The following is a 13,989-nucleotide window of genomic DNA, read 5'->3' as shown; positions in this document are numbered from 1 at the left end:
TTCTCTCTGTCTCTTTTCTTCATCTATCCCCACCAACTTCTTGATAATTCCAAGAAAAAGAAATTAGATAAGTGCTAAAAATCTAACCAACCATGGTTAGAGGAGGAACCCTAGCTCTCAAAATTGCTATAAAAGGAGGGTGTAGCTAGCACAAAAGGGGGAAGCCATAAGAAAGAGCACTATTCTATAGCTTGAGAAGCCAAGCTCAACCTCTTGAGTGGAATCTCATTGGCTTATGTATATGTATGTGTTGTATTAGGGTTGATTAGCAAGGGATATCTATGCCATTGTAAGAGAGCGTGATCATTTAATTGGGAGTAGCAAGCCTATCATTTTTCCCACTAGTGTAAGCCCAACATTTGCTGAATCAAGGAGAGTGGATTTCGACTAAGCATGGATACCTTGTCTCTCTTCCAACGTGAAGTCATGGACAACAATAATGTGTAAGTGTCTTGGTGTTTATTTATGTTCTTGATAGCTTGGCTTTTCTTGTGATGTGTTGTGGTTACTCAAGCTATGTTGAATAGATACTAATCTCACTTTGATTGATGACGGTGAATTTGTAAGAAGGTATTACTGCAACAAGCAGCCCCTTCCCCCTTCTCTCTCTTTCTTACGTATTTATTCGTGTTTGCTTGATCACTATCGATACATTTCAAAGCAGCCCGAGCACTATCTCTCTCTCTCTCTCTCTCTCTCTCTCTCTCTCTCTTCTCTCTCTCTCTCTTCTCTCTCTACGCGTCCTAGTTCGCACCGAAAACTAGGTGGTGCCCCAAAATTGTGTAGGGTTAGGTTGTAGGTTTGTGTGTGTGTTTGTTGTTTTTTTTTCAACCCCAACCCAATTGAGCATCATGGGAGCCTAGAAGGGTGCTTAGAGGCCACTCTTCTTCTTGCCCGCCCCGGACCGCCTCAAATTGGTGCCTGAAAAGACGATGTACTAACCACTAGACGAAAGGGACGGAGGACGACTTGTGGATGTTTTTTTGTGTAGGTTCAACCTTTAGCATAGTCAAGTAGTTTGCATTAATCACAAGAATTTGTATGATCCTTTCATTACCATTGCCAAGGTACAAGGTATAAATAATCGTTAGTACTAAGTTTCAATTTCAACGTGTAATTCGTAGAATTTTAGGTCCTTTTAGGTTGGCAGAGATAAACGCTTTAGTTAATCCTTTTATTTTGCCTCTCATTAGGGACGACCTTAGTTTGGATGTCTATATTTTTGTTTTTTTTTAAGCGTTAGGTCATGGATTGACAATGGATAATGGCCCAGGTATAGAGGTTTTTTCCTTCCATTTCACTCCGTACATTAGAATAAACGTTGCAATTAGTAGAAAGATTCATTTTCAAGAACATAAGGTGTTCATGTTTCGTGCCCAAAGAGTAGGAGAAATTCTTGCATCACCAAACCCTATCATCCCGCCTCTTGTTGATTATCATAGATCATTTGATGTGCATATTTTTATTTTGTTGTAGAACAAATTGTCTTTTAGAAAACATTATTGTGTAGATCTTTTTAAGAAGGAAAAAAAAACAGACGTGCGTCACTTTGAAATCAATTCAATGGAGAGCCAACACCAAATGTCTGGATACCCTCTTTTCTTTGGAGAGCCTGGAGAGGATGCATATTTATTTTTAGTAAATTTTAAGATGTCTTGCTGTATCAAGAGGATAGTAACTGATCAAGAATGTGTAGAAATGTTTGAGGTGGTCCTTAGGAAAGATGCTAACCTTGGTTTGAATCTTTGACTGAGGAAGTTAAGGGGAATTACACAGAATTTTTGAATCATTTCAAGAAATACTTCTTTGATCCCCAAAACACTCAAAAACTATGGCAAGACATTGTTTCTCATAAGCAAAAAGAGTTAGATGACTACTACTTGTACAAGCAAGAGTTTCTACGTCTTTGGGCTCTATGGATACGAAATGTTGCTAACCCTAGTGATGGTGCAGAATTTCTAAAGAAGGAGAGGTTCATAGCCGGGCTCTTTCCTGACCTTGAGGTAAAAGTTGAGGCGGGTGCACCTGCTACCTTTGATGCAGCTGAAACTAGGGCTGCTGAGAAATATAGGAAACTCAAGTGCTTAAGGGGAGAGTTTAATAGAAGGTCTTAGACCCAAAGGAAAGTCACAAGCATCAACATCTAGGGAGCTTCTTGAGGTAGCAGTGGAATTAATCAAGAAGTTAAAGGAATCTTTAAGTATCCTGTCAATTCACCTTGCATAAGCCGTAGGTCCAAAGGCACAAACAAAGAAGTCAGAAGAGACAGAGCCACAACTTAGGAGAGTCTTGCAATGTTGGAATTGTGGAGAGTCTAGACATGGGATGTATAATTGTCCCTGGCTCCGTGGAGATCCAGGGAGACCTAACTTGAACTACCCAGTAATGAATGCAGGTGAAGGAATGGGTCAACAACCAAGGCTTCTACAAAGGCCAAATGGAACAAGACCACCTCCACAAGGGGTAGAAGGAGTTCCATCTTTGCCAGATCCAAATGTGCATGTGGTAGAGGTGACAAATTCAAATGAGGTTAACATGGAAGTAAATGGCATTAAGCATGTCCGAGCGAAAGGTAAGGAGAAAGAAGGAGTTATGTCACAAAGTGACAATGGACGAGAAAAGATCGCGAAGGAGACCAAGGAAGCAAGGAGGAATGGACATCGTATCAACCTCCAAGACTTCCCTCTTTGACATGGTATGGATCCATACAACCTGTTGGAAGACATGAGAGGTAAGGGTCCTGATATCTCATGGCCTCAATTTCTTGCATTATGCCCACAAGTTAGGAGGGATTTAGCAAAGGCAGTTAGCACAAGGAGAAAGGTAAAAGAGAGTATGCCTATTGTAAAAATCACACAAACTGAAATGAATGAGGATATTACACCTGTGCTAGACTCTTACATCAAAGGAAGATTGGTTAGGAAAGGTCTAGTGGATGGGGGTGCACAAATTTGCATCATGATAGAGGGACTCATGCAAAGACTAGGCATGCACATCCATGAGACACCTGAAATCAAAGTAAAAATGGCAAACAATAGAAGGCTAGGTGCGTAGGAATTTGTAAAAATGTTTTTGTGGAGGCCTTTGGCATTAAGAAGGCAGTGTATTTCTGGGTTATGTCTACCAAAGGAAATGGTTATCCATTTATCCTAGGAAGACCATGGCTAATGAAAATGTGAGCTTTGTAGGATTGGGAGAGTGGAAGATTAATTTGCAGGAATGAAAATCATAAGAAGTTTGTCTTTGACATGAAGTAGCAATGCCAAGAGGAGCTCCATGAAGAATTATCACAAAGTGAGACGGAGGAAGACTGGACCGATAGCACTTCAGAAGAAGAAAGTAGCGGCAGTATTACTCAAGAGGAGTCTTCCATCAAATTCATGGGGGTAAGGTTTAAGCCAAACAACCAAGAGACCTCTCTCCCAAGTTTGAAAGAGGTATGTTCCCAATAGAACCAAAATGTGGAAGATGATGGAATGTTAGAAGGTATGTTGTCTACAACACTTACAAAGGATGAAAGAGAGGAGCTCAAAGGTGTGTTAAGGAAACTTCCTAGGCTTTTTGCTAAAGACTATACTTATGTGCGTGGAGTAGATGTTGTTCAACACAAGATTGAGTTGAAGCCAGTGAGTTGAAGCCAGAGGTCACACCTAAGGCTCAAAAGCTACGAAGGCTAGGAGTCATCAAGGAGGAGGCTTTACTCAAGGAGGGAAGAAAGCTTCTAGCAGCATGTTTCATTTATCCAGTGGATAATTCAGAGTGAGGTCTCTCCCGTTGTTGTCACTTCTAAGAAAAACGACAAGTGGAGGGTGTGTGTAGATTACCGTCTACTCAATGAGGCAACAAAAAGAGATCACTTTCCCCTCCCATTTTAGGATGAGATACTAAATGAGGTAGTTGGTCATGAGAAGTACATTGTGTGTGATGGCTACTCATGTTACTTTCAAATAGGGATTGCATTGGAGGATCAATTGAAAACAACCTTCATCACTCCTTGGGGTTGTTATGCTTTTAGAGTCACGCCATTTGGTCTGACAAATGATCCTACAACATTCCAACGTTTCGTGATCATGGTGTTTCAAGCATTCTTTGGAAAGTCAATTAGGGTGTTCATTGATGATTTCTGCATTTATAGCTCAAAATCATTGCATCTGCAGAAGGTAGAAGAAGGTCTAAAAAAACTTTACGACATGGGAGGTCAACTCAATCCCGATAAATGTCACATAGGTGAGGATGAAGTGATCTTTCTCGGTCACAAGGTTTCCTATAAAGGCATTGAGGTGGATCCTTCAAAGGCAAAGGTTCTTATTGAGCTCTCGTCACCCAAGAATCTCAAAGAGGTCATCTCATTCATTCAAAAGGTGAAGTATATGTCACGCTTCATTCACTTAGCTTCAGAGTTGCTTCGCCCTTTGCAAAAGTTGACACAACAAGTAGAATTTTCATGGTCTGATGAGCTTGAAGGCTACTTTTGTAACATTAATGTCATTCTGTCAAAGCTACCAACACTCATGCTACAACTAGCGCTAGTGTTGGGAAAGAAACAATTGGTGCGGTTTTGCTACAACAAGATCCCCATAGTACCCGGATGCGACCCATCTACTTTGCTAGTAGGGTCATCAATGCTTTGGAGAGAGGCTACCCGGAGGCAGAACCTTTCTCTCATGTTTGCGGTGAGAAAGTTTAGATCCTACTTGCTACCAAAACCTTTTGTAATTCTCACTGCAGAAAATTTGTTTCCTTGGGTGTCATCTCAAATGAATCTTAGTACTAGGATCTCAAAGTAGATTATGGAGTTGCAAGAGTTCCAATACTCTTTCAAGGTAGAAGATAGTGTGCATGCACAATTGGCAGGGATCTTTACTTATAGGGTACATGAGAAGGAGATTAAGGTGCCTGAAATAAAGACCCTACCATTGCCACCACCAAAAAGTATTCCTAATGCTTTTACCTTGTTCTTTGATGGAGCTTTTCGACGAGCCACATGAAAATCAGGGGGAGGGCTAGTGTTGCTCAACCCAAGTGGAGAGGTGGTCATGAAAGAGAAGGTCAATCTACCAGGTTCAACTAGCAACAATGAAGCTGAATACGACACACTACTTCATGGTTTAAAGATGTGCATTGGCTAAGGTATACAACGTCTCATGGTAAAAGGGGATGCACTTCTAATTATGAAGCAGATTTTAGGCATTTGGGCATGCAAGAATGAAAGTATAAGGACAAAATTTCATGCCATTTGTAGTTTTTTTAATCAATTTGAAGAAGTGCAACTATATCATATTCCTAGGAAACAAAATGAAGATGCTGATTTACTTGCACAACAAGCAGTTACATGTGTTGAGAAAGAAGTGCACGTCATCATGGTGGCAGCAACTATCAAGCAACCGAGGTACAAGGGATTGAAGTCATTGACCCCCATTATTGGCTACATTCTCGAGGTTGCGTTTCCACAAGACTTCACGAAGGCTTAGAAGAGGAGACTCATGAAGAAGTCAAACGTGTATCTCTTCCTAGAAGGACCCCTCTATCAAAGAGGAAAGGATCAAGTGTGCCAAAGAGTACCAACTATCAAGAAAATTTCATCCATTCTAAAGGTTTGCATGAAGAGGCATGTGGTGGTCATTTTGCCCAAGAGTTAACTATGAAGAAGATTTTGCTTCTGGGGTATGTTTGGCCAAGTCTGCATGTGGATGTCCAACATTGGTGTAGAAGTTGTCACAATTGTCAGGTAAATGGGAATAGAATATTGGTTTATGGTCCAAGAAAAATCGTGCTTGCAAATGGACCCTTTCAAAAGTGGGGCATTGATGCTATGGGTCCTCTTCCTAGGACAAAAAATGGTAAAATTTACGTTCTAGTGGCTGTAGACTATATGACTAGGTGGGTGGAAGCACGAAGTGTGGCAAAGGTAAATGAGAGGATAGTGAGCAAATTTATCTACAATCACATTTGTTTTAGATTTGGTACACCTTTGGAGATTGTTTCTGATAATGGTCCAAGGTTTAGAAAGGGCTTGCTCACAGAAGTCTGTGAAGAACTTCACATTGTACATCGTCACAGTACACCCTACTATCCCCAGTCAAATGGTTTGGTATAAAAAGCTAATGGTGTCACTGCAGGCATCATTATAAAGATGGTGAAAAACAAGACAAAGTTGTGGGATGACTTCTTGGATGGTGCCTTGTGGGCGTATCGAACCACATATAGGGAAGCCACTGAGTTCACACCATTTCACTTGGTGTATGGTCAAGAGGCTTTACAACCAATTGAGCTCAACATTCCAACAATGCGACTTCATGGCAAAGTAGCACTAGATGATCAAGAAGCATGGATTGATTGACTTCTTACATTAGCTAAGCTTGAGTGGAAAAGAGAAGCAGCATACGAGTGCTAAAAGAGAAAGGCTACACAGGCAAAGGAGAAGCTTGACAAGAAACTAAAGGACAAAGGCATCGATGAAGGAGATCTTGTGCTAAGGTATGACAATCGACTCGATAATTTTTTTAATGCCAAATTTGAAACTAGATGGCAGGGGCCATACATACTTAAGATGTCTTTCAATTCAAGTTACTATCAGCTTATAGACTTGAATGGGAAAGAGCATTCCAAGAAGGTAAACGGGTATCGCTTGAAGCCCTATTTGAGTCGCCTTCTACCAAAGGATCTACCAGAGATCTGTCAAAAGGCATCTATCTCATGTAAGTATTGTTCCATCAAGCATGAGTGTAACTCAAACCAAAATTCCAAGGGGCCAAACAATGAAGATCTTGTCAAGGACTCTGAAGCACTCTGTTTGGAAAAGATGCTTTATGATGGTATATGAATATACCATCATCCTAGGGGAGGGCTAATGATAACCGTTTTTTGGCTATCCGAATTTCCATAGTGAGCTACCTCACCCTACCAAAATCACCCAAACACTGTGGCTATCCCTACCATTTCACTGTACATATGTGTGTGTGAGTTAGGGGACTTTTCCCATATCTTCTTAAAAACCCCTCAATTAGCTAGTCATTGGGCCAGTTGAGCCAAAAAAGAAAAAAAAATAAAAAAATAAAAGTATATTATGGCCTCTTTGTGTGTAAATATTTCATTGTATATAGGGCCTAAATATAAGGATTTTTCATAATTATTTTGGAATTTATTTAAATATTTCTACCTAGGTGTGCGTTATTTATGCTATGTATATTGACTCACCATTACCATAATTCTTTTTGTCATTTTGCATACTCTTTATTCCATATACAAATAATTTCATGCAATCTTCTTTTATTTTTGGTGTAACTCCACCGCAACAAAATTCCAAAAAAACTAGTTTTATTATGTGTATAATTTTTTCACTATCGTGATTTTTTCCTTCCTACATCTATTCTCTTTTACTCTCAAAAATTAGAATATAAAAAATATTCATCTTTTTATGGTAGCTTCATAATGAGAGAGACTTATTTTGACCCCTTTATATTTTTTCCACCTATATTATTTATATTTGACATGTACATATTTTGTAGACCCCTCAATATTTCATTTTCTTAGTTGTACTATTCACTTATATCATGATCTCAATGATATCTTCAATTATAGACCCACAAAATAAGGTCAAGGATATGTGGCATGCATGCATACACTATGGAGGGCTCACTTTTGGAGGCATTCAAAAGAATCATCCAAATAAGGACCCCACAAGGACTTTGTGCAGTGGGAAAGGACAGTCGATTTTGCTGAATTTTTAAAGATCACTTGCTCTCCGAATTTGAAAAGGTGATACAAACAACAGTTGTAGCTCGTGGACTGAACGTTTGCCTCAACTTTTTTCATATTTGTTTGAGCTATACCCTAGTTTTCCCATGCCATGCAGCCACACTCCCTCTTCCACTTTATCATTGTCCTCTTTCACACACACTTCTCCACTCATCATCTCCATCTCTCTCACCTCTCCTCTCTGCACCCTACTCACCTTCTCCTCAACCTTGAAGAATAAGAGAAACCATGGTGAACTCATGCCTCCTACACACACTTCCATTTCAAAATTGACCACCTGGTCTCATTCTTCCTCCTCCAAATTACCTATATCTTAAAAAAAAACCACAAAATACAGCCTCTTCTCTTGAGAGATAGCATCATGGTGATTGATTACTCATACTCAATTACCTTGGCTCCCAAGGAAGGTCAAGAGTGGAGAAAAAACGTACCGTCAAAGCTAGTGGACCGTCAACAAGCGTCAAAATTAGCCCTACTCAAGACACTTGGAGCATTAACATTATAAGAAATCCATCTTTTCTTACCTCTTAAGATTTTTATTCCTTATTTGTATCCTACATGGATACTCCCATTGTAAATATCCAATTCCATTTGTAAATTACAAAAAATACTAACTCTACTAATCTACTAACACTAACCCACTATGAAAGTCCTATCACCTCCATTTCTCTCCTCTCTCTCTCTTCTTCATCTATTTCCACCAACTTCTTGATAATTCCAAGAAAAAGAAATTAAATAAGTGCTGAAAATCTAACCCAACCATGGTTAGAGGAGTAACCCTAGCCCTCAAAATTGCTATAAAAGAAGGGTGTAGCTAGCACAAAAAGGGGAAACCATAAGCAAGAGCGCTATGCTATAGCTTGAGAAGCCAAGATCAACCTCTTGAGAAGGAGCTCTTGAGTGGAATCTTATTGGCTTATGCATATGTATGTGTTGTATTAGGGGTAATTAGCAAGGAAGCTCTATGCCATTGTAAGAGAGAGTGATCATTTGATTGGGATTAGGAAGCCTATCATTTTTCCTACTAGTGTAAGCCCAACATTTGCTGAATCAAGGAGGGTGGATTTGGACTAAGCATAGATACCTTGTCTCTCTTCCAACGTGAAGTCATGGACAACAATGATGTGTAAGTGGCTTGGTGTTTATTTAAGTTCTTGATAGCTTGTCTCTGGTTGTTGTTATCAATTTAGGCATAAAGCCCACATGCTGTAAGAGGGCGACAGGGTGGAGAGGACTCCCCTCTCACCTTAAGACAGTGATTGGGGTGGCTTTTATTGTGATGTGTTGCGGTTACTCAAGATATATTGAACAAATACTAACCTCACTTTCATTGATCATGGCCGATTTGTAAGAAGGTATTACTGCAACAAGCAGCCCGTTCCCCCTTCTCTCTCTTTCTTAGGTATTTATTCGTGTTTGCTTGATCACTAATGAAGTCCTTAAACGCTTTGTCAAAACTCCATTAACCAACATATTATTGCAAATATATTAGAAAGTAAGCTCTAAATCCCTAAACTCTAAAAAATTTGGAGTTGATTAGTAGAAATTATGGCCTCCCCACTAAAATGGTAATGTGGGGAGAATTTCCATTCATAAGAAGAAGTTGTCACATCAAAAAATGGAATCTTCTAAAATATAAGGAATATGATGGCATGCTATATATTAATGGATAGATTTCAATGAGTACATTTTAAATCCAAAAAGCCCAACAAGTTTTGTTTTTATTTGTAGAAGTTCTACCGTGTGCCCATTTTGGACAAGAGAGAGAAAGTCCAAGTCCTTATAGGGCCCCTTTGAGAGTCCAAATGTTTTCCTGATGTTTGTTGTTGGACTGTTTTGAATAGCACACACATCCAAAGAAGCCAGGATGTGTTCCCATTCTAGTGGCTCTACTGCTTCTTTAGGAATGGTTCTGGGATACAATCCTAATCTTTGATCACCCTTTCTAGGGTACATTTCTCTCGCTTTCAGATTTTGCATTGCAAAGCTTGACATATCCAGAGCTCTTTAGGCCTATGCAACCATGCCAAAAGTTTTGATCCTACTATTGTAAGAGAATTAAACTCTTTATAGGGGTTTTGTTCATGTCCATAATTCTTTAGGCTTACCCAACTATACTGGAAGTTTTGATGCTGCTGTCACAGCGGAATCAAACTCCTCTACAGGGGTTCAGTTCATGTCTTTGTAACTATGGTCCTTAAGATTTATTCTTGTAGTGGTTTCCACGTTTCTAAGGTATATATGGTTGTATTGCCAATCCTGGAACATTTTCAGCTGCCTCATGAATGGTCTTTCCAATATTATATTGTAATTTTTCTTCTTGCCAACTAAAAAATAGCAAAGGTATACTCATACTCAATGCCATAAGAAGTGACAAATACCTTCTCTAGGAGCCCTAGGGGTTTCTCCATATATCCATTAGCTAGCTGCAGTTTCATTTGTGTGTCTCTCAAGATAGTTTTGTCTCATTTTTCCAAATCTCTTTGATAGTGATGGCAACTCCAAATCCACTGTCTAAAATTTCCATGGTGGTGGCATTTGGAAATTCACAAGGATGGTTGTGTTGCCATCCTCACCTTTAGAATACTCACCTACCTTGTTTAATGGCACTGGCCTAGTGTTTAGCTGAGGCATTTCGAGTTCTTTGATCCCTTGTTGTATCTCAGTCGTTGGGTCTTTTGCAACAAATTTATCTAGACATTTACCCACAATAGTCCACATGTTTGATCTTATTATGAGTAACTCAACTAACGTTATCGTAAAAGTCACGGGTGTCTGCAAAAGGACTATCATCCCGTACGGGAGTCTTTGTGATGGGACTGCAATAACATTTGACTTGCCCTCGTGCTCTCCCGTACATAATGGTAGTCTTCCTAGAAAATGGGGGTTGATTATCCATACATTATACAAATCCTTGGTCTCCCCAACACAATTGCATTCTAGATTCACTTGAGATCCAACATCAAATTCCTCTATTGGTGGAAGAAACACTCCTCTTCTTTTACCAGTCTAGTTTACTCGTTCGCTTAGCTCACCGACTGCATTGTCCTCTTTAACTTGTTTCCATAATTTTTCAAGACCATATATTTCTCAACAACCCTCTGGTATAGCTAGGTGAAATCGCTCGAAAGAGTTCTCCGTGGTATTCAACACTATCCTTGGTTCTTATTCTGGGTCCTTGAGCTTTGGTTTGTGCTCATGATTTGGATCTGGCTCTATTTATTCCTGGTTTGCTGGGATTACTAGAGTAGGTGGGACAAGGATCACATCCTGAGGTTTTCCAACTGGTGGTTCTATTAAAGCTCGGGTTGTTTGAATCATTTTTTGGCACATTTCAAGTGTTTGCATTTCTAGTTCCGCATAGGGATATTTCATCCATCTTTGTTTTGAGATTTGATTGTTTTTTAGCCGCACTTCATAGGCTTTCAAAAGGGAACCTAAAGGGTTTGTTTACTTTTTTGACCAACATTGATCCTCCTAAACTAGCATTTCTCAGTTTCTCTACAGTGGATGGTTCTTGTAGAGGTTGAAACATCCATGTAAGAGGAGGTGCAACCCTTTTATCATGTTATCTTATCTTCTCTTAAGCTTGGGTAAACTCCTCAGCTAGGGATTTCTACCCTTATTTACTAAGTGCTTTTATTCTAGCCTTTCTAGTGAGACGGTCCGGGGCAGGCAACGAGAAGAGTGGCCTCTAAGCACCCTTCTAGGCTCCCATGCTGCTCAATTGGGTTGGGGTTGGAAAAAAAACAACAATCACACACAAAAACCCACAACCTAACCCTACACATTTTTGGGGCACCACCTAGTTTTCAATGCGAACTGGGACGCACGTAGAGAGAGAGAGAGAGAGAGAGAGAGAGAGAGAGAGAGAGAGAGAGAGAGAGAGAGAGAGAGAGAGAGAGAGAGAGAGAGAGAGAGAGAGAGAGAGAGAGAGAGAGCTTGGGCTACTTTGAAATGTATCGAAACATCCTTATAGGGTCCTTTGAGAGTCCTAGTTTTCCCTAGTGTTTTGGTGATAAATATGGCTTTGATATTGTTCCTTAGTTTTTAGTGAGTATGATCTATGTAAACAAAGAGTACCAGGCATCAAAAAAAATTTGAAACAAAGAGCAATTAAAGGAATATCACAAGTCAAAAAACAAAGAAGACGAGGTCTATGACTCTGTAGAACACTTGGAGCTTCAAGAAGATGCTGACAAACAAAAATACAAATAACCCAGCAAGTGACATGAACAACACTTTAACTAATGCGCAATTCTATGATTATCCAAATCAAAGATCCAGGAACCAATGTCACTGCTGCAAGAATAAAGCTCATCAAAAGTGGATTCCAAAATCCTTGGTGGTGATGCAAGCACAACAAGAATCCTCAAATGTGGCTCCTATAGAGGAAAGAAAGACTCATCCATTAAGAAGAGGGCGTCACCAACAAGCTAACAACGGGCTAATCAATTGGCTAGAAAATTCCTTCTAGAAACTGCAATCCAAGAGCAAACAAATAATAACTTTCCATAACCAGCCAAACCACCAAGGAAAAGCAACGAAATTCAGCCTTGACGCTGATAGCAACTCGACAGAAAGAAAATAGCGGGAATCTTATGGCCTCCATTATCGATGACTTCTGTCATCACCCTTAGAATTCAACCTTGTTGAGCCATAGTAGCGACAGTGGTGATTCTTATGACATCCCCTACCAGGAACTCATGTCATCACTATCTCAAGAAGCTTTTGTAACAAACATGGAAGGCCAAAAGCAAAGAACAACAAGTCAGATTGGCCAAAAGAAAGTATGGATTAAGAAGATAAAGATCTCTAATGAAAAATTACAAGATCCAACACCAAAAAGAAAACAGATGAAGTATGCAAGAACGACTAAGAAAATCACAGTCACAAGATTTTGCGACTTAGATTTGGGTTCCAAAGAAGATATGATTCAAGCACAAAAAGTTCAATAGTTTAGCTAGATTCTCTTCAAACACAAACAAAGCAGGGACAAGCATGGGTTCCCAAACGAGAATCATCAACAAAACAATCAATAATCACAAAGAAGTGGGTCCCAAAGGAAACTAATAAAACTATTGTCACAACACCGCTGCTGGAATTCTTTCTATTTCTCCTACGGTTCAATTACAATTAGAAGAAAGCAAGTCGCTCACTTCACACTGCATGCTGCACAAGGCTTACGGATCAAGACATAAAGTGAATGCACATGAAAATCTCGGAAGCAAAATAACAAGAGGGAACCAAAGAGTAAGTCCAAATCTCAAACATGTAAGATGAAACCTTTGAGATGAAGTGGATTTTACAAATGTATATGGGTTTCAAAGAACGTGATTGTAGCACATAAAAGTCAATAATACATTTGGATCCCCAAACAAGACAACCTTGGAACACAGTCATGCAGACCCAATCCAAAGAAGATGCAGCTATCAAGGTCATCACAATGGACTCCAAAAATTAGAACAAAGCACATTTGGATATCAAAGAAGTTGGTCATAGCACAGGCCAATCAAGCACACATATGGATACCAAAGGTCAAGCCAAAACCCACTGCTAAGGAACAATGCCAAATACGACAACCAACAAAAAGGCTAAAATGGATCCCAAAGAAGCATCAATCAAATAAGTAAGCCTTCAAAAAATATCTACAACCTTCAATCAAGAAATTGTCACAGGACCTTCAAATACCATCACATTGCTTAGAATAGGAGGCCTTGCCAGCAAATACATAGATCTTGCACAACATAATTTTTTCCCATGCAATGAGTGTGTATGCATAATAGGGCTACATTACAAGGACTGCATTGGCACAATTTTTAATTTCCCAAGTGCAACACATACCCTTTGAAAATACCCTATGTCTAGGAGGACTCCAAATAGGAGGGAGGGAGGTATTCTAAATGCAAACCTAATATTATGAATATTATAGGGAAATGCTTTGTGAGATGCATTTATTTTTTGCCCTTGTTTGTGATAATGTTTTGCGCTTGTATGTGATAATTTTTTGACAAAATTCAGAGTATATGCCCTCATAATAGCGTTATAGGAGGAGTAAAAGGACAAAATCCATATATGAGCCCAATGGATTTACCTCCTTGGTAGACTGCCCATTTTCTTGTTGAGCATGCTTCTCGCATCTTTTGGAGTTTGATCTTCTTTTGTTTGAGTTGAGCTTGTGTAAGATCTTCTGGAAACCACATTTTAGTGTCCTTGAGGAGCCTCGATTGC

This window comes from Adiantum capillus-veneris, chromosome 1 (assembly GCF_014529385.1).
Source record: "Adiantum capillus-veneris isolate H3 chromosome 1, ASM1452938v2, whole genome shotgun sequence".
NCBI lineage: Eukaryota > Viridiplantae > Streptophyta > Polypodiopsida > Polypodiales > Pteridaceae > Adiantum > Adiantum capillus-veneris.
Note: the sequence above shows the minus strand (reverse complement) of the source record.